The 22,209-nt window shown below is 34.5% G+C and overlaps 1 long non-coding RNA gene across 1 annotated transcript in view; it reads right to left on the minus strand.

Moving 5' to 3' along the window:
• Positions 1-21,230, minus strand: part of LOC138400170 (uncharacterized) — a 303,061-nt gene extending 281,831 nt beyond the window's left edge. The window contains exons 1-2 of the long non-coding RNA XR_011236220.1: positions 21,189-21,230; positions 20,358-20,445 (exon numbers count right to left, since the gene is read on the minus strand). This is a non-coding gene — a long non-coding RNA (uncharacterized lncRNA). The remainder of the gene's footprint in view (positions 1-20,357; positions 20,446-21,188) is intronic.
• Between the last annotated feature and the right edge of the window lie 979 nt (positions 21,231-22,209).

Consider the following 22,209-nt stretch of genomic DNA (forward strand, 5'->3'; position numbering starts at 1 on the left):
ATTTTGTCTGTTCTAATGGGAGCATAGTGTTATCTCATTGTTGTTTTAATTTGTATTTCCCTAATGACATACGATATGGAACATCTTTTAATTTGCATATTTTCCACCTGTAATGTCTTTTTTGGTGAAGTATCTGTTTATGTCTTTGGTTCATTTTTTAATCGGATTGCTAGTTTTCCTATGGTTGAATTTTAAGAGTTGTTTGCATATTTTGAATAATAGTCCTTTATCAGATAAGTCTTTTGCAAATATCTCCTCCTAGTCTGTGGCTTGTCTTTTCATTCTCTTGACGGTGTCTTTTGTAGAGCAGAAATTTCTAATTTTCATAAAGTCAGCTTATCAGTTATTTCTTTCATGGATTATATTTTTGGTGTTACACTTTAAAAGTCATTGTTATACCCAAGATCATCTAGATTTTCTCCTGTGTCATCTTCTAAAAATTTTATAGTTTTGCATTTTACATTTAGGTTTATGATTCATTTAAGTTAATTTTTGTGAAGGGTGTAGGTCTGTGTCTAGATTCTTCTTTTTTTTTTGGCATATGAATGTCGACTTGTTCCAGCACGATTTATTAAAAAGAGAGTCTTTCCTCCATTTTGTTGCCTTTGTTCACTTGTCAAACTCGGCTGGCTGTATTTATATGGTTTTATTTCTGGGCCCTGTATTCTGTTACATTGATCTATTTGTCCACTCTTTTAAAATACCACACTGTCTTGATTAATATATCTGTATAGTGAAACTTGAAGCCGGATAGTGTCAGTCCTTCAATATTGTCCCTCTGCTTCCATATCCTATTGACTATGCTGGGTCTTTTCTCTCCCCATATAAACTTTAGAATCATTTTTTCTATATCCACCAAATAATACATTTTTTAGTCATAGTTAACGGTAAGGTGATGTATGTTCTAACAACCATTGGAAGGTTGACACTGGTACATAATTTCAGTGAGTTGGTTATTCTTTATCTGATAAACACAGCCACCACTCATTTTTTACTACTCCACTATTTATCAGGTGTCATCTGGTTTTCTTATCTGTCAAACTTCCTTTAGGTCTATATGTTTCGTGACAAGGGAGAACCAGTTCATGTGTATAAATATGAATAACAGAAGGTACAATGTAATTTTTAATTTTCAAACCTGATTTTGAACTTGAATTGTCTGAAAAATGCACTTAGCTTTTGCTGACTTATACTCCAACCTCAGACTGTAGATGTAAAACAATGGACTAATGGCCTAATGACCTATTTGTCAGGATTACAATCTGATATTCTACAAAACCGTAACTTTGGTCTTACAACCAAATATTAATGATTTCAAGTCTTGAGAGCTGTGTGATTATCGTTTGTCCTCAACTCAGCAGTAGTGTGTGGTATGGAAGAAAAGCTCCATAAGAAGAAAAGCTCCAGGAAGGAAGGATTTTTGCATTTTTGTTTACTTTATTTTTCAAGTACTAAGAAGAGTGTCTGACCTTCTATAGTTGCTTATGAAAGTATTTAATAATAAAGAGTGGCTTCCAGAACTGCAATGGAATAGCCTCTGGAACCATTGAGCTAATGTTCATATGTCAAATGGATACACTAAAATTGATCCTTTAAACACATACTGCCTTATTAAGGATGAAGATTTTTTCTTTCTTTATTTTTAATTAACAAATGATAATTGTGTATATTTATGAGGTATAATGTGAGGATTTTCAAATAATCTTCATAGATTAAAAAAATAATTCTCTTCATGTTTTTATTACTCTCTCATTTCAAACTCCAATGTATTTTTGGCTTTGTCTTATACAAAATATTCAAGCTAATAATATTTATGGTCAATTAATTCATCTGTAACATTTGCTGTCTTTTTAATGTTATATCAACTACCATGTATTCCAAAGCTAATGTTATTAAGTTTGTCTGTAAATTTGAATATCTCATCAAGATATGCCTTAAAATTTAGATGGAGCATCAATTCCTTGGAATAGCTAATCCTATGGCTCTTTATAACATATTCAAAATCCAACAATTTCTCCCTAATTCCCCTGTTACGAACAAACCTTAGGACATCACCACTCAGCTAGACTATAGTAAGCTTCCTACCTGGCTTCCTGGTCTGCCTTTATACCACCAACCACCACCACCATCTATCCTCCCACTCACACAGTTATACTCCTTACAGCAGCCAGGGTGAATCTTTTATAATTTAAACCACATGGATCACCTCCAGGAAGTCTCCACTACAATCAGAGAGGAGCCAAGTCTTTACAATAGTCCATAAACCCCTAAATGATCTGACAATTTGCTATAGCTCTTACCTCCTGCTCATACCACTCTTGCCTCATTCATTCTGCTGTGGCCATACTGGCCTCTGTGCTATCTCTTGAACAGGCGGGGCACACCTACTTCAATGCATTTGTGCATTCTGCTTCCTCTAATTGAAATGCTCTTCTCCCAAATACCTACATGGCTCTCACCCTTACCTCCTTCAGATCTCTATTCACATATCGCCCATGAAGGAGCTATTAGCTTTGTGGTCTTTAATGAGGATCCCAGCAAGGGATTGAAGGAAAGTTAGGTAAATGTCATTGGAAATTTGAGGAAAGGGGATCTATGCTATGTAGCAGCATAAATTTTTTGCAAGACTGTTGCTTGCAATAAATGGGTGATCTAGCTGAGGACATTTCTAGGCAGTAAGTGTTGCCTGTTTTATTCTTACTACTTATAGTAGAATGCAAGAGGAGAAAGATAAAGTGAAGTCTTGCCAATAATCACAAAAATGAGTGTCAAATTGTATCCTTCAACCCCAGTCAAGTCTTCAGAGATAGCGTGAATGCAACCTCATGAGACACCTTCCCCCAGAATCACCCAGCTAAGCACTCTCAGATTTCTGACCTGCAGAATCTCTGTGAGATATTTTTTTTTGTTTTGATGATGTTAAATATTGTGGTAATTTACTTATTACTTAGCAATAGACAGCTAATACAATTATCTTGTTCAAAAAACCTTGTTTCTCTATGAATTCTTCAGTATTTGACCTATTTCTCTATAGAATTAACCCCTAAAACAGATTCATCACAGGCAAGCAAGAGGAAACATGATTGCAGCAGGGTCCAGTGCCCTTTCTGGGTGGCGAAAAAAAAAACTTCCTTGTTTTTTTTCCTGAGTTTACAGAAAATATAACCTTTTTTTTTTTTTGAGCTATTGATGATTCTTTCTCTTTTGAACATACTACATTCGGGATGTTCATCTGTTCATTTGTTGGTTGGTTTGTTTTTTAGTTAAAGAAGCCTGGAATAGGATCAGTAGCAACGGAGTTCAAGAGGAGGCAGTATCATTCTGCCTTTCTTGTTGGGTGCCTTTCCTGTGTACTATTTTGCTTACACCCCCTTTGACTTTGAGGGTTTTCTGGCTTCCCAATTTCATGCAAATAGGAGTTTTGTAGGGGCTGGGAAGAATGGACAGGGAGACTGAAATTTTGAGGCCCTTATGTGGGAACAGCAGGCCTAGTTCTAGCACCAGACTATCCATATGTCACAAAGTTTTTCACCCCCACCCCGGTCTTTCCCAGCCTCATCAAGACACTCATTTCATTGAATCCATCAAAATTTGTTTTTTTTCTGATTATGTTAATTAAATAGAATATTTGATATTCAATAGTGTATTAGGCAAATATTAACATAAAGATGGCACTTTAAAATAATGTGATACTATTGAAGACAATTTTGAACAGCCAATAATTTTTATTCAAAATCTATATTAATGTTTCCCTTGCATCTTCCTCATTACTTCTCCATCTTTTGTTTAATTATCAATATAACTTTCATAATCTGCTTCCTATTGATTCCTCACTGATCCCAGGACATTAATTTTTATTATACAAATCAGATTTCTTTTCAAAGTATGATTTATTTCTAGTCCTCTACCATTTTGTTTAGTCTCATTCTTAGCTCAAGATAGTTATTTCTGAATTGCTGATGCAAACACTAAAAATTTAGGGCATGTAATTTTCTATGTAGAACATATTCAATTAATGTCTTCAATCACATATTTTATAGAAGACATATACATGGGTTTCATTATTTACTAGAAATGTTTCTCAATATTCTCAGTTCCTAAAATTGCCTAATAAGACCATTTGTAAAATTCAATTTCACAGGTTTTTTGTCTTTATACTACAACACAGGAAATTAAGATGTAATTAAAGGTAATATAGTTAAGCTATGTATTTAGATAAATCTTTCTTTGGCTGTAGAAAGGATAGATTTTGGAGAACTAAGTATGGATAAAGACCAGTTAAGAGACTATTTTAGATGATGAAAGTTTTTTTTTTGTTTTTTTTTTTTTTTGAGACAGAGTCTCCCTTTGTTGCCCGGGCTAAAGTGAGTGCCGTGGCATCAGCCTAGCTCACAGCAACCTCAAACTCCTGGGCTTAAGCAATCCTCCTGCCTCAGCCTCCCGGGTAGCTGGGACTACAGGCACACGCCACCATGCCCAGCTAATTTTTTAGATGATGAAAGTTTTAACCAGTACTGTGGATAACAGAAGGGAGGGATACATTAAAGAAAAGTTCAGAGATAAAAATTGTATTTGGTGCATGATGCATTAACTGAGAAAATAATGGATATTTGGACAGAACTGTGCTAAGAAAAACAACTAAATATTTTGCATCTTTTAGGTGACAAAAATATCAGGGAAGGAAGCTCAGCTCCTCTGCCTCTGAGAGAAGGACTGTTAAAAGGAATTAAGGAAACATTTTTGTCTTTTATGTAAATATTAGAGGAAGACTTTTAAAAACATATTTAATGCAATATTTGAAACATAATTTTTTAATGAACAAAATAAACACACATTAACCCACCATTCTACTTATAATTACATTACCAATACCTGTGTATATTTATGTACTTCTCTCCTCTTCAGCCTGAGATGACTCTTATTATGAAATTTGTTTTATCTAAGAGGCCCCGAAATCTTTAGTAAATCCTGTCTACTTCCAAGTTTGCTGTAATGGTAGGAAAGGCCCTTTGGACTTGTCAGACTTGATCACTTTTGTGTCATCCTTGTAAATCGTCATATACTGATCTTTGAGGTGTTATAGATTCACCTCTGTCCTTTGTCATCCACTTTCAATCAGTTACCAGCATCAACCCTACAACAGAAAAGGGCAATCCCCAATTTAAGGAGTACTTAATGCCCATTTTTTTTCATTTTCTCAATTTTTCTCTTTGTCATATGGTGAGAAATTAAAGCAGTGACTGAATCCCCCAAGTGGAAAACAGACATAACCTTAGAATTCAACTTTCTAACCTTGGATGCAAAGCTAAAAGGTATAGGCCCATCTCTTTCTTGAAGAAATTAAAAAAGTCCAGTAGTTGAAGGTGTGGCCTCACTGTGAGAATACAGAAAGATTGTCCCTTATAGTAACAGTCAGGAAACATATCAGTCAATTAGAACACATTTCCTGGGACCTCAAAAGGAAGAGAGGGAATTTCCTTTGTGTCTTTTACAATCCTTTGTCTTGAGAAAAGAAGATACATGTAAATAGAAGGAAGGGAATTATATTTTTTATGCTTGGTAAAAAATTGCTAAGAACACTATTTAAGCTTCAAGTAGAAAATTTTTCTTACTGTGGAAACTACTTTGAATATGTCATATGAGTAGAATCATACAGTATTTGTCCATTGGTGACTGACTTATTTTGCTTAGCATAATGTTCTCCAGAGTCATGCACGTTGTAGCATGTGGCAGTGTTTCCTTCTTTAAGGCTATATAACTTTCCATTGTACATTTTTCTCTATCCATTCATCTGACAATGAACATTTGGGTTGCTTCTGCCTCTAGGCTATTGTAAATAATGCCGTAATAAAAAAGGGTGTGCAAATATCTCTTTAAAGTCTGTTTTGAATTATTTTGGATATAAAATCAGATGTGCAATAGCTAGGTAATATGGTCATTCTATTTTTAATTTCTTGAGAAATTCCATATTGTTTTCCATAATAGCTACACCACACCATTTTACATTCCTATCAACAGGTACACAGAGTTCCAATTTCTCTGCATCTTTGCCAACACATTATTTTTTGTTCTTTTGATAGTAGCTATCCTAATGGATATGATTTAATATCTCATGGTGATTTTTATTTGCACTTATCCTATGATTAGTGATGTTGAGCATCTTTTCACATCCTTGTTGGCCATTTGTCTATCTTCTTTGGAGAATTGTCTATTCAAGTCCTTTGCTCATTTTTAATTGGTATATTTGTTTCATTATTGTTGAGTTGTAAAAGTTCCTTATATATTCTGGATATTAATCCCTTATCAGATATATAATTTGCAAATATTTTCTCCCGTTATGTAGGTTGCCTTTTCACTATGTTCAAGTAGAATCTTTATCTGTTTAGCTTCACTTCAAATAGCACATGGTTTAGCATTTCTAAGCCCTGAGTGATTCAGTCAGGTAATTGTAGGAATATTTACCTCTTATTCAAGTGTTGCTTACCTAAAATCTGACCTTGTCATATAAATCTTCTGCTGTACCCCAAGTAGATCCATACTTCCTGGGAAGTGACCCATGTTCTGAAATCTAGTTCTTGCTATTGTATGCCCTGCAAAATTAATCTCATTATAAATTCAAAGACAAACCAAACTGAAAATAGCTTAGAAGCCTTTGTTTGGGGTCTAGTGTTGAAATGAAGTCTGAAGCACGCCTAGTGAAGAGTGAAATAAAGGACCAACCCTGAAGTATGAAGCAGTATTTCTGGCACAGAGAGCTTACATGGCAAAAAAACAAAAACAAAAAAAGATTACTTTCTTTCCTAGACACACTGGTAAAATAGAGCACAAATTTGTAACAGGCTGTTTCTTTCCTTTTGTGTGTGTGTGTGTATTCTTCTGACAGGAGCATGTCTGTTTAATGCTCTTGTAATTATTATCAATTTGAAGTGAGTTGATGGCAATATCAGAATCACAAATTTAGTTCTTGAGAGAGGAAAAGACTATTTGAATTTGATACTGTGTTTAGGGGGGAAAGCCATGAGAACAAATCAAGTGTGAAATTTAGATTATACTGGCTATTTAAATTTAACTTAGGGTGCTCACAAATCGCTGGTTATCAAAATCTAATCTGAGAAAAGTAATTCCTAAGATATATCAAAAAAAGCTAAAAATAAATGAAACCTGATCTTTGTTACTGGACATTAATACTAGGTCTCAATAAATGAAGTTCATTGCATTCTTCCCCCTTTGGGATGATGATGGTTGAATGACACTGATGAATGTAGCTATTCAGCCAACATAAAGATATGATCTGCATACAGATGTTCTTTGTCACATACTATACACACCATGTGCATTAGTGAACCTATTTGATTCATAACACTGCAAATGAACTTCAAATTGTAAGTTTCTTGAAGATCTAGACTGTTTCTTGACAATCATTCAAAGCAGCATCATGTGCTGGAAATAAGTCAAAGGCATATTTGTATTAAAAGCCAGGTTGTCCACCAGCAAGCTGTAAGATACACGTCATTTCTGCAGCGTGGGCTTCACCACAGTATAATAAGAATAGCAGAGTCTATCTTACAGGTATTGATGGTGTTAATGAGCTCAAAGAATCTAGTATAGTACCTGACATACATAATGAGCTTGGTCAACATTTACTACTTTCTGACTTTTCTTTGCACTTCAAATCCTAATGCACAAATCCCAGTTTCACACATGGCAAGTAATCAATAATATTGTATTTGTTTAAAGAACTACTACATATACCATAAAACCCACCCGTTATAAGTGTGTGATTCAATTATTTGCCTATATTAAAAAAACACCAAAATATACAAAATTTACCTTAGAATAATTAAGGAGTTTATGCATTTTCTCATAAGTTAATAAAGAAAAGTAAACCTTATTTCTGTATGCCAGTAAGAAATTGTCAAAACTTATAATTAAAATTATAATTTATAATGGTAACTATATATAATTATAAATATAAAATTTATAATAGCAAGTAAAATAAAATAGAAAAAATTTACAATAGAATGTATGACCTTTAAGAAGAAAATGATCAAGCAATATTGTAAAACAATAAAGATGCTTATAAATATATAGGTAAATGATATTCAAAATTATAAAATCAATATCATTCAATTATCAGCTATTTCTTTAATGATCTGTAGAATAAATGCATTCCAATAAAAATTCTTTTATTATTTATGGAACTTGATAATCAGATTCTAAAGCTTATAAGGAAGAACAAATGGCCAGGAATAACTATGGCAAGACTGAAAATGAACAAGATATAAGCTTTGCCTATCTGATATACTGACTTTCTATAAAGTTATAATTAATGCAGTGTGGTATAGCTATAAAGGTAGGTAAAATGAGATGGATATATGTCATACATATATATTTGAAAAGTTTATATGTGGCAAAAGTTATTTCAGATTAATGAGGAAATTATGGACTTCAATAAATGGTATTTGTGACACAAATTTACAACGTAAACAAAATAAAAACCGAATGGATTAAAGACTTAGATGTAAAAGACAGATCTTTAAAATTTCAAAAGGAAGTAGAAAACAGGAAAACATTTTTATGATCTTGTCATATGAAAGGATTTCTGAAATGAGATGCAAGAGATATACGATCTATAAACTTTAAAAGTGAGGAATTATATTGAAATCTAAAAATTCCATTAATTAAAGATATGGCAAAATTGAGCACAAAGCTTTGAGAATATATTCACATACTTATTGTCAACAAAGCTATAAATAAAGTTTACACTTTAGATTTTTAAAAAAATTCTATAAGAAAAAAACTATATAACCAAATAGGAAAATAGGCAAATAACATTTAAAGATATTTTATAGAGGAGGAAACAAACTCATTTAAAAAGCCCCAATTTTATCAGGGAAATGCAATTTTGAATATAAAAAAATTTGACCAAAAAGGCTTTTAAAGAGTAAATGGGCAATAAACGCCTATATGCTCTTGGTGGGAGTATTTTTAATTGGTAACATCCCTTTGTATTTCAATTTTGTGATATATAGTTGATCACTGTACAGCAATACAAATGAATAAATTATATCAATATACATTAACATGGATGAGTCACAAATCATGCTGAGGAAAACAAGTTGCATAAAATATGTATTTTTATGCATTTTATATGAATTTCATAAAAAGCAAAATGATTAGGGATCCATTTCTATGGGATTATCTTAGTCCACTTGTGCTGCTATAATAAAATACCACAAAGTGGGTAATTTATAAAGAACAGGAATTTATTTCTCATAGTTCTAGGGGTTGGAAGTTCACGATGAAGACACTAGCATTTGGTGTCTGGTAAGGGCTGCATCACCCAGAGGGGGTTACACTGTAGCCCCACATGCAGAGGGGGGACAGTGAGGAGACTCACCCTGTCAAGTCCCTTTATAAGGGCACCTAGGAACTCTCATCACCTAATCACCTTTTAAAGGCCCCTCCTCCTAATACTATGACATTGGCAACACCTAAATTTTGGAGGGACACATTCTAACTGTAGCAGAAATCAAAGTAAAATGACAAACAAAGAAATGATAAAATTCAGGATACACAAACTTGAGATGGAGAGTGCAATTCAGGGGATGCAGGGTAGGATAGAGTAATTTACTTGGCGAAGGAAAATTATCTTAAGTTGCAGAGAGGTAAGTGTTGAATGCTCATGTGTGAATAAATCTTTCCTCCTTCATAAAAAGCAAATACTTAAATGATTCCTGTCTTCTGTAGGGTTTTCCATGTTCTATAACTGGCATTATTCTGTTTTTCCATTTCAATAATTTTATAAATTATTAAAGTGTTGCTCTTACAAAGCTTGTTAGCTATCTACAAATCTATCACCTCAAATTCAGTGTTTCACTGATTCTTTCTTGCATGAATTCCATTACAATTTCATATTCTTACTCTAAATAAAGCCTGACTTAAAGAATACCTCCTATTGAATTTTAAGACTTCTTGCAAATATGGATGACAATGGTATTTTAGTAGAATGTTTTCTTAATAAAGTGCTTACTCAATTTTTTACTGTCTTCAAATATCATTTAATTCAATGAAACTACTGTGATTTTTTGCATAAATTGTGCATTATTTGCCTACCAAAGGATATTGATTAGACAATACAGAGTCATGACACTAACTGAATTCAGAACAGAAGTATAATTTTATGCAGGCAAAAAAGTCACATAAGTTAAAAAGTACATGCTAAAAAAAGAAAAAGACAGATTTAAAACCTTGCTCCACAAATTAATATAAGTGTAATGACAGACAAACTACCCTACCTAAGCCCCACATCTTGAATTGTCCAAGGTATGGTTTGATATTGGTGATACTGATATGTAAAACTCCCAGCACAGTTCCTCGATGAGAATAGACACACAATTAAACCATAACGTTAGTATTATTTTGAATATTGGTTTGTTCATGCTAAAATATGTTGGAAATAAATATTTAATTTAAAAATATTTGACATTTTCTTTTCCAGAACAACTTGCATCCTGAAATTGCATCCACAATTTAAATTGGTGTTACCTATTTATAAAAGATAAAAAGAGCACTAGTTTTAAGGCAAGCTTTTGTATTAAGACTAGCTGCAAGATGTATAAATGTAGATTTATAACTTCTATTTTCACTGATATTGAAAAAAATTAATTGTAGGTTGATTTTTCAATACAGCCAAGACAATTTGCTGATGTGCAAACCTCTGTGAACATCTGTGGCCAAGAAGGCTAACTAATCTTTACCTTGAGGTGATATTTACTTTCCTATAAATTCCATCCTTTGATTCTCCTTCTGCTCACTGGTTGTATTAGTTCAGGCATTCATTCACTCATTCATTCATTTAATATCTAATGAGCATGTAATATGTGCCTACCATTAATTAAAGAGCACAATTCTATCTGTCTTCATTAGAACAATACTAAAAATACTTTAAGACATCTATGAAACTTCTACTTTCCCTCTTAAGCATCACAATTCCATTTTACTTAATAATTCCATAAAGTTTTCTGTTTCTTCTCTATCCTAATCTGTTTTCAACATTTTTGTATCTCTTATAAGCCATGATTACAATTCGGTGATAGTTCTTGCTTTTTATTATATAAATTATTAATATGTATTGCTATATGCGACATTATTTTAAAACATATTTGATAATTCCACACTTAGAAAGGTACCAACTAGAGCTGCTAGGTTATTTTGTAATTGATTTGAACCATTAATCCCCAAGTTATCCTGGAGTTAAGAATCTCTTGGGGAACTTACTATATAAATCACCAAACTTTAACCTTGGGTCTGGGTTGGCCCTGGGAATCCCAATTTTTTTCATTTTGAAATAAATATTCAGGTTGTTCTTTTCTTGAAAGAAGTTTGGAAAATATTGATATAGTATATTTTATAAACAAAATTTTATTACTTATAATTACTAGTGATAATTATGCCATACATTTAAATCTCTTTGCTGATTTTATATATTAAAACATGGAATTTAAATTAATGATATATGGAATATTTCACAAGGGTCACATCTGACTCAGTGGACTGTAGGGGCAAGGCCCTTGGAGGCCCAAAAGACCTAATCTGACTGTGTCACTTACTGGCACTGAACCTTGGAACAGACATGGGCTTTTCTTAACCTTTCTTCCTTGATCTATAAAAAAGCATATAGTAATACTTTTGTATATATTTCATAGACTCTTTGGGAAGGTAAAATGAAACTGGGTGGTTAAAAATGTGGAATGGAAAAAAAAAATGTGGAATGGGAGAAAGCTCTATATAAATTCAAGGTTATTATCATTATACACTCTAACATTTCCAGAGATTAGCTAAGGCATAATGAATTAAAAAAAAAAAAAAGGAATTTTCTAGTTTGCAGTTATTAGAAATATTTCACATTGTCACCTTATGCACTTCCTACTCTTAAGATTATAGACCAACAGGTACCAACAATCCTGATATTATGAAATACATTCTCCTCCTGTCTTTGGAAAAGGAGATATACACACAGCTATTTATTTGTAAAATGTCTGTCAGTCAAACTGAGTCCTCAGGGCAGAAGGCAAGTGCATTCAAACCTAAGGCTTTGTATTCATGAGGCCAATCTATGGATCAAGTGCACCTGACATTTGACACCACCATGGCTGGTCATTACGTATTTTGAGCAACAGGTAAAGGTCTTCTGTGTATTTTAATATACCATCAGTTCTGCAATTTTATTTCAAGATCCTCAATGGAAAAAACACTGTCAACACCACCACAGTTTTTTTCTACAGCTCATTTGTTAACTTCCAATTTTTTCTTTGTACATGTCCCCTTTTCTTCATTTTTATTTTTTTTGCTGTAGAAAACATTATTTATTGAATGAAACAATTAAGTCAGAAGGAGAAGGGATTGCAGTCAGCAGAGGAATGTGTGGCGGTGACTTGGGGAGTGAGTTCTTTGGAGCACTGACACAGCTGATAGGATGGGGAGGATGGCATTGGGGTATGGAAGTCAGGGGGCCAAGAGGAGATGAGAGGGTCATCCTTGGGGACTTGAGGGTCACTAGGGACAATGAGAGGACTGGGGGTATACAAAAGAACAGAGAGTGTGTGTCAAAGTCTTCAGTGGATGTGGGGTAAGAGCTCAGTGACAGCCACCTGATCAGGGTGGAAGGAGGTGGCCCAGTCAACTAGCTCAACAACAAAGCAAGAGGGGGAGTGGCAGGACCTACATTTGGGGAGTCAGAACAGGCTCTAGCCTTCATATTCCACCCCCTATATTTGTTTATTTCTTAGAAGTCTTATGAATGGTGAGATCCCTATTTTAGTTACAAACCTTCAAAAGCTATGGATTTTCTTTACATATATATGTATACACACACACATATATATATTTAGAGAGAGGGGATATTTTGTTTTCTTGTTAATTTTAACCATTGCAAAAAAGTGACTAATAATTATTTCCCTCTATTAAATTGATAAAATGTATAGGATAGCTTCAGTATCTCTAGGGAACAGATGGATGATAAAAATGAAAGCACCTTTAGTAGATTAGAGCATAATATACATTTAAATTATATAGATCTATTCTCAGAGTCCAACCTGTGACATGACTCAAACACTTGCAGAGAGCACATATGTTTTTTTCAGTAAACTTATTTGTACTTTTAAAGGGCATTTTTGAAGGAAGTGACAAGTGTAAATGCATTTGATCTTCACTTCTTTTTTTTTCCTTTTCTCCTCGCTCTTTCTCCTTCTTGCATTATTTTGCTAAATTGGCTTTTTTCTTAACACAGCATGATTTGACTGAATTTATTTTTGCTTGGTGAATCTCCAAACTCATGAAATGATTAGTCTTTCACTTACACAGAGGCTTTTCAGAAGTAATTGTATATGTAGTCAACACACAGATATCGCATCTTTGACAATTTCGTTATGTCTACTTCAGGAGGAGAAGGGAAAGAAAGACCTAAAGCTGGTGAACCACACAGCCTTGCCTTTTAAATGGGCAATATATTGTCTTCTGTGGGGCCCTTTTTCTTACCCATGGAGATGCCACTTGTCAACTCTCTGGGCCACTTGAATCATTTGCATGTGTACATACCAACTTGTAAAAAACAAACAACACTGAAAGCAAAAACCACTAAACTAAGATTCATTTGCTACTAAGATAAAAAAACATTGCTGCTATTCAATCTTGATGTTTTAGTTCCTAAATTGGCATTCACTTAAGTTCAGAGAGCACTTTTAGGAATCTTTTCTGAATGGTGTTTTTTTTTTTTTGTTGTTGTTGTTGTTGTTTTTTAATTCTTCAGTGTATAATTACCTTTGTGACTCATGTCCTTGATCATGCAGAATGGAACCACTTATTAATATTTTCTTCTGAACAGACAAAAGAAACAATGGTTGTTCTCCCTCCAGATAGTTGAGAATTCCAAGAACTCCTGGTTTATACTGACTCTGAATCTTCCCCAGTGCCCACCATGGTAAATTATGTAGCTCAAGTGGTGCTATTAGATCATTATAGAATTTCACTCTTGGAAGCACATCTTATTTAAAAAATTAGATTTCTACTTTTTTCCACATATATTTTAATTAATGATTGATTTTTCTATAACTGTAAAGTTTAACTACAATTTCTAATGCACTAAAAAAATACAAGACACTTCATAGGGAAATCGGATGAGTACTAACAGCCTGGTTCATTTGATTTTATTTCTATGGTGTCTCATTAACAATTGAATTATAGTGAGGAATAAAAAACAAATCTGCCCTTGGATGAAAACTTAAGATGAGCTTCTTAAAGACAGTGCTGATACTACTTTATCTCTGAATGTAGAAAATATTTACATATCATATATAATAGATAAACACTAGAAATAAGACTAAGACTCGTTAGAAGAAAAATATGATTAATATTACACCATCATGGTCCTTCTTTAAAAAAAACAAAAACAAAAAATTCCACCACCACCATACACACACACACACACACACACACACACACACAAAATACATGGAAGATTAACTTTAAAATTGTTATAGATCACATTCTTAGTTGTAGAGAAGTGGTAAGTGGTTTTAACATTGGTGAATACAGAGAAGTTGGAAGGACACGGCTAAGGCCCTATGCAAGGAACCAGCTCAGTAGGAGAGAATAGAGTAGCTCTAAGTCTTCATTTAAATTATATTCCCCTTATATTATTCTCTAATCATTAGTTAAGCCCCTTTAGATATGCATTATTTTGTCTCAGTTGTTTGTGCCCATGCTTTTGATATGGAGAGGCAGGGTCATTGCCAAGAGCAGCACAGGGGAGAGCACTGGGCGTCCCACAGGCCCAGGGTCATGAGTAGCAGCAGAAGGGAAGGGAAGACTTCCCCACAAAGTGGTAGGCTCATAAATAAATGGCCGGGTGACACTGGAATGGAAGCCAATATTAAAAAAGTATGGTACAATGGGACCTGAACCATCATAATTTTTACATAAAAAGGCATTGTGACATAACCAGTAGTGATGGGCTAATAAAATCTGAGATATGCTGGAGGTAACAGTTATCCAGACACAGAGAGACAGTAAGCTGTGAACAAGGCCAAAGTATGGTCAATTATTGTGTGCAATGAGATTATGGGTGAATTTTACTTTCTTCCTGTTAATAAACTTCCTGCAGTAATCATTTATTCTTTTAATAATAAAAAGATCATAAATATTATGTTTATATGAGGATAGCACTCAAATGGAGGAAGCTAAGCGTATGAACTAGGGTGATAACTCTCAGAACAGGACAGGAAAACAACTGAAGCCATCTGAACAGACACCTCACCAAAGAAGGTATGCATATGGCAAATAAGCATATGAAAATATGTTCCACATCATATGTCATTAGAGAAATGCAAATTAAAACAGCAAATGAGATACTATTACACACCTATTAAAATGGCCAAAACCTAGAACACTGACAGCACCAAATGCTGGCAAGAATATGGAGCAACAGACAGGAAGGAACGGGTAGAACAAAGCAGCAGATCTGGGCTGCAAAACTGTTCATAGATTAATACGATTTATTTTGGTTTAATATATAAAGTGAATACATAGTAGAGAATATGTCTTATCTTCCTTATTTTCTTATTGAAATAGCCAGAAGACAATATTCAGCTGTAATAATATAACCTTGAAATAACATAATTTCTAACATGACTTGCCATCTATTAATTGACATTCCAACATATAAACCAGATTTTATTATTTTTATTAAAATTTTTTTTTATCAATTTGAAATATCATCTATATTTGTATAAGAGAATTAAAAAGCAGATCCATCCCCATTTTTTATCTTTTCTTCATCAAAAAGAGAAAAATTGTTATTTAGTATAATATTACAAATCCTTCTTTCCTATAAATCTTTTTAGAAATTTTGCAGCAGCATTAGGAAATACTTATCTCATGCCATCTCTCTCAATATCTGAAATATGGCATATATTTTAAAAAATAAGTGCTTCTATGTTCCCATTCACTTTGAGGGAAAAAAGCTATTTATACTAAGTAGCCTTTAAAAATTACAAATCAGTTTTTAATTTGAGGACCACTGTAAATGAAATTATGTTCTTTGAAGCTCACTCAGAAAGCTATTAATTCATAACTCCTCTTTGCAACTGGAATGAGCTTGAAATTTGAGCAAAATTTAAAACAAAAATAAAAGAAAACAATAAGCAAACTAGCCATATTGTTCAAATCACTTACAATTGTGAGATCTCCATATTTTTTATCTGCAATAAATATCTTCCTTGAGAGTATCAAAATAAGTTTGTATATAAGAAAATTCTTTAGAAATTGTGAAACTATGGAAATATTAGTTCTCATATTATGGACAAGTTGTTGTAATTATTAATGATCAGTCTATCAATCAACATGCTAGTTCCTGCAGGTGCTTTCTCAATTGATAGATTTCCAATTTTATAAAGAAAAGTTCATTGAAAAGGTATTAGTCTTCAAAAACTTAAAAAAAAAAAGAAAAGAAAAGAAAAAGAAATCTCCTTTACTCAATAGGCATTTTCTCTGTCAGGTACTATTCTGGGTTCTAGAGAAATGAAGGACAGTCAGACAAAATATCTCTCTCAAGTAATTCAGAATCAAGTAGCCAAACCAGGTACACAAACAAGGGACTAAAATGTAGAGTAACAATGCAATAATAGAGAGAGATAAGCATAAGGTCTAGATATATCACCAAGAAGAAAGGGATTAATTCTGCTTAGAGGTTGAAGAATAAGATTGCAAAGATATTAACATTTGAGTTGGGTCGTGTTGCAATTTTTCAGGTGTATAAATAGAAGAGACTCTTGGGCAGAGAAAACATGTACAATGCATAGGTGAATGAGACAGTATTACATGCTCATGAAATTTCAATTCTTGTTGTAGTATTAAGTGAAGAACAGAGAAAGTGGCGAGCAATGCAGCTGAACAAGTAGGCCAGGAGTAGAGTGTAGAAGTTCAACTGTACCAAAGTTATTTGAGTTTTTTGCAAATTGTAGAGAGCTAAGAACTTCTTAGACCTTATGTCTAAAGTTTAACACAAGAGAATATAGGGGAATGATGTAGATTTTTGATCTTACATATTCACAAAAACTTAAATGACAAGGTTCATAGAAAATTGAAAAAAATATATATCAGGAGGCTTGACAAATGACTGGATCAAGCATATGTACACAGCCCACACACAAACAGATCTCTGGACATAATGAGCAAGCAAATTGCCTGCTCCAGAATCCTACACAGTACTGAATGTACAATTAAATTACTGTTTGAAGATCATGATGTAAATTCTTCATTACAAAATTAAGCATAAATCATTGAGAAAGAAACTTAGTCCAATATCCTTGGAGTGCTTCACATAAAACTTTGTGTCCGGATGTTTTCTAGCCATTTTGTTTTAATGCAATATCCTCTGACATTGGACTGTGAATAAAGTCAAAGCATGGCATTTTAGAGAATCACATATCTTGCTTCTTTAGAGAAAAATGAAAAAGTAAATAGTATTTTGTGAAAGTATGACTTGTGATATAAGTACTGGCAGCCCATTTTAAGGGGTACACATAATTGGTTGAGATTCATCTTTTTCTGGGAAGAAGATAAGCTGTGAGGTGAAATGAGAATGTGGCTATAAGCTGAGATCTAGAGTCTGACCCCATCTTTGTCAATAACATATTTGATAACCTTAAATCCTCTTCAACTCTGAGCAGAGATTAAATCAACTATGCTCTGTAACATGCTTACCGCAATGCCTAGCATGGAGTAAGTGCTCAATAATTGACACCTGCCACTGTCAGCTTCCTCAGTCGTAGAATATCAGGTTTGGATGGTGTGATGTCAGGTCACTTTTGGCTCTAATTTATGATTTTTAATACTGGAGGCAAAATATTTATCAATTTTTAGGTAATTTCTTTCTTTTCCTTAGTCTTTGATGATTATTCTTATTCTTCAGAAATTAATCACATGGTTTTGATGATGTTGACCATCATTTTTATGGACCTGAACCAGTCTTTTCATACCCAGGGGTAGGTATTTTCTGACTATTGGCTTAAGAATCACCTTGGAGTGTGCAAAATGTGTAAATTTTCATGAGATTTGCCTACAAAAATTCTAACTCAGTCAATTAGAGGTTGAGTTCAGATGATTCTGATGCATGTGGTACACATGGACATAGAGAGCAGTATAATAGACATTTAGATACTTGGAAGGGTAGGAGAGTGGGAGGACGGTGAGGGATGAGAAATTACTTAATGGGTGCAATGTGCATTTTTCGAGTGATGGCTACACTAAAAGCCCAGACTTCACCACTACACAATATATCCATATCACAAAAGTGCACTTGTACCCCTTAGTCAACAAAAAATAAATACAAATAACAAACGCAAAATTGGTACAGTCAAAAAAAGAACTATATTGATAGGGTGATATTGTATTCAAGAATAGCTAGAACTGTAATAAAGATAGGATGTTGCTGATGCTGTTGTTTTTAAGAAATGACCTAAATGACTTTTTTTCCTAGCAAAATAAGTAGAAAATTAAAATTCAAGCCTAATTCCTGCATAAGGTAAGACTGTAGCGTTGCAAGTGCTTGTACCATTTCTCATCTTGACATAACCAGACTTCCTGAGTGCACTGTAGAATGTGGTAAAAAACTGCAGATTTCTGCAATTGCAGCACTCTCCACCAAGCACCTATTGCTATATTCTGTTGCATTATTTACAGAAGCAGGGAAGTGTCGCCAGAGAAACATACAGATTTTGCAGTAGGAGAATAGTAAAAGCTCTTCCAGTATCACTGTAGTGCTCTGACCATGCAAACCCTAATGACTTTTTGTGGGGCAAGTGCAAAGTTTCAGTTTTTAGCTGGACTATTCTTACTTGAAAAAACCTTCAGAGAACAAAACATGATCAGAAAACAAGAAAAAAACAAGCCTCTTATGCTATTCTGTGTAATCAGAATTCATAACTCACTCCCCTGTTCACATTTGAGGTTGTCATTATATAAACATTCATTACAATTCTCTGGAAACCTCTTTATTAACAAATAAGAAATCAGAACTAAAAAGCTTCTGCACAGCAAAAGAAATAATCAATAAACAGACAACCTGCAGAATTGGGAAAATATTTGCAAACTATGCATCCGACAGGGAACTGATACTTGGAATTTACAAGGAATCCACACAACGCAACAACAACAACAAACCAAATAAATGCATTAAAAAGTGCGCAAAGGACATGAACAGACATTTTTCAAAAAGAGACAAATGACCAAGAAGCATATAAAAATACTTATCACTAATCATTGGAGAAATGCAAATTAAAACTACATTGAGATATCATCCTATGCCAGTCAGAGTGGCTATAACTAAAAAGTCAAAATATAACAAATGTTGATGAGGATGTAGAGAAAAGGGAATGTTCCATGGGCTCAGGGAAGGTTCTAAATGTCCTGCTTTAAATTGGTCCTGGACAAGAGATTTTAAATGTTGTAATCTAGCCTGCTTAATGGGCCCCTGCTCTATCCAGATGGGCGAATTAGTAGTCCATTGGAAAGGTGTGGGTTGTATTGGATGCACCTGAGCAGTGGCCCCTAATGTAGTTAGAAGAAGATTCCATTGTTCTAGCAAATGTCATACCCATAAAGAGTATGGTAGGGGAAGGATGAGGGGTTGGAATATGGCCTCTTGGCTGGTCAGGGCCTATACATCAAAGCAGGTGGGCACTTTGTCTTGGAGAGGCCAAGACACCATCGAGTCCACTAACACTAAGATGGTTTACCAGGGGAGGAGTAGAGATTCCCTTTGAGAGCGGGAGGAGGGGGAGGAGGTAGCTGCTCCTGGTATTGAGAGGCAGAAGGCGATGGTGGAGAGAATGGCTCAGGATTCAGGAATTTTAAGGCAGGGGACACTTGCTCCTTGTGGGAAGGGGACTCCAGCTCCTACCGTGGAGCAGACATAAGAGGAGGAGCAGCGAGTTCCAACGAATTAGAAACAGTAGGAACAAGTAAGGGAGTCAGCGTTGTTTGCACCATGTTCCATGTAGTTAACACGGCAAGGGGCACAGGTACCCTATGCCCAAAATTCTTCTTAAAAAACTTCCCTGCTCGCTCCCAGAGTTCTAAATCTAGTGTGCCGTCATCTGGGAACCTGGGGCAGTGTTGCCTCACTGCACATAAGAGCTGATGTAAGGCTTTTGGTCCAACAGAACACTGAGCAGCTCTTCAGAGTCGCTGCAAAGCACACAGATAGTTTCGCTGCTCTTGCCCCATGTTAGAAATACCGTTCTGAAACTACACACGTCGGTCCCTTTCCCAAAGCATCGGACGGGACTGTCCCTTACCTGGACGATTCCCCTCGTAGTCCGGACGACGAAGACGCTCACTGGACGGGCGGATTCCTGAATCACACCGGTGGGCTGCTTTTCGCTCCTGAGCTCGTTAGAGGAAGGAATGAATAACTACTGGAAACGCATACTGTTTCGAGAGGAGAGAGGCCAACATCTAAAGGAGAAAATGGCCTCCTCAGCCAAGTTTCTCCAAGTATTTATTTCCGAGCACATGTGCAAAGGATCAGGGCCTTTTGCTGATTTCTTTAACGACTTCCATACAGGTCAGCTGTTTTCGGCTGACCTTCGCACACAGCATCTTCACGCAGGTGTTTTCACCTGACCCTTCAGTCACCTTGCTCACGCTCTTTCCATCCATCCATCCATCCATCTATCCTTTCTTCTAGGCCCAGCCCCTGCAGGGTTTTAGTTACCTCCTCTGCTATGAACTTCGATTGCAGTGACAGTGTTTAGATTTAAGGAGCAGGAAGACAAATAGAGAAAAACAAAGGGGTACACCCAACCCTATTAGAATCAGAGCTTCGTATAAAAAAACAGAGAGGAAGGTTTTCCTTCCTTAGAGTTTTGGCTCCAGCAGGAGTGCTTTGCCTGTCTGTCATCACCACCAGGGGCTAGGGCATGAGAGAACAGGGAAAGAAGAAAAGAAAAAAGAGTGATTTCCACACTCCCTATGAGTGTTAGATGCTCACTTTACTGCTTCTCAAGCAAAAACTAAAGAGATTCTTCTTTAGCTCTCTCTCTCTCTGTGCCTTACTGCCCATTTCTGGTGTGCCGAGCTCAGGCTGAGAGATATTAACAGTAGAGGAAAAGAGATGGTAAACTCACCACTTGATCCACTTGATCCATGGAGATTTAAATTCAGGTCTTCTTCTCCAATCTTCCTGCGATTGACTTTGTGGAGTCCCAATAGCTACTCCATGCATTCTGTCCATATTTTATAATTGTATTCATTGAAGGAGACAGGATGAACTAGAACATCCAGAGTTAATTATAAACCAAGTAAATTTAAAGTAAATTTGAAAAATTCACAATTGCTACATAAAGTTAAATGTAATTTCTTTGACAACCGGAAAAAGAATAATTATTCATAGTATATATGATGATGAGTACCTGGGTGTTGTGTTCATAAACATGTTCTCAAGAAATATGTATATATGTGATTAGCTAAGAACTTAAAAGTATGAATTCATCCTTATTAAATTAAAATATTCAGTGTGAAATTACCACCATCAGTTATTTTATTAGTTGTGCAGTTTGAAGGCTAATATTAAACTATTCTATTGAAGAAAAAAATCTAATGATTTTTAGTCATTTTCATTTTTTTCTCAAATAAGTTCAATCAAGAGTTATTAATTTAGAAAAAGAAAAGTGAAGCTATAAGAATGCAGTCAAAGGAGGCTGATATTGTCCATGCAATTTTCTTACAAAAATACAGTCCCTAAGGTATTACATTTATGTTTCATCAGGTAACAGTTGAGGTTTATCATGATTACATAGGTCACTTAATGGCATAACTCTCTTTTTTCTTTGCTTGCTCAGTTATCATAATAAGAGAATGCCTATAGTCAATGAGGAAAAACAACTTTCTTATAGTTACTTAATTCTGTACTTCAGATTATTAAAACTAATATTTTATATTTAATATTCACTAATGCACACCACTTCACATGAATTATGAAAATTGCTTGGAAATTTTCCCTCTGTTCAAAATCAAAATACGTTTGCAAGTTTTTAGAGCACCCTTTCTTAAAGCTGACTGTAACAAAGACAGAACTAGTCAGTAGGTATTTTGAATTTAATGGAATTAAATATAAGGTGGTACCTATAGAGTCTACTCCTGGGGGTT

Source organism: Eulemur rufifrons, chromosome 19, assembly GCF_041146395.1.
Source record: "Eulemur rufifrons isolate Redbay chromosome 19, OSU_ERuf_1, whole genome shotgun sequence".
Classification (NCBI taxonomy): Eukaryota; Metazoa; Chordata; class Mammalia; order Primates; family Lemuridae; genus Eulemur; species Eulemur rufifrons.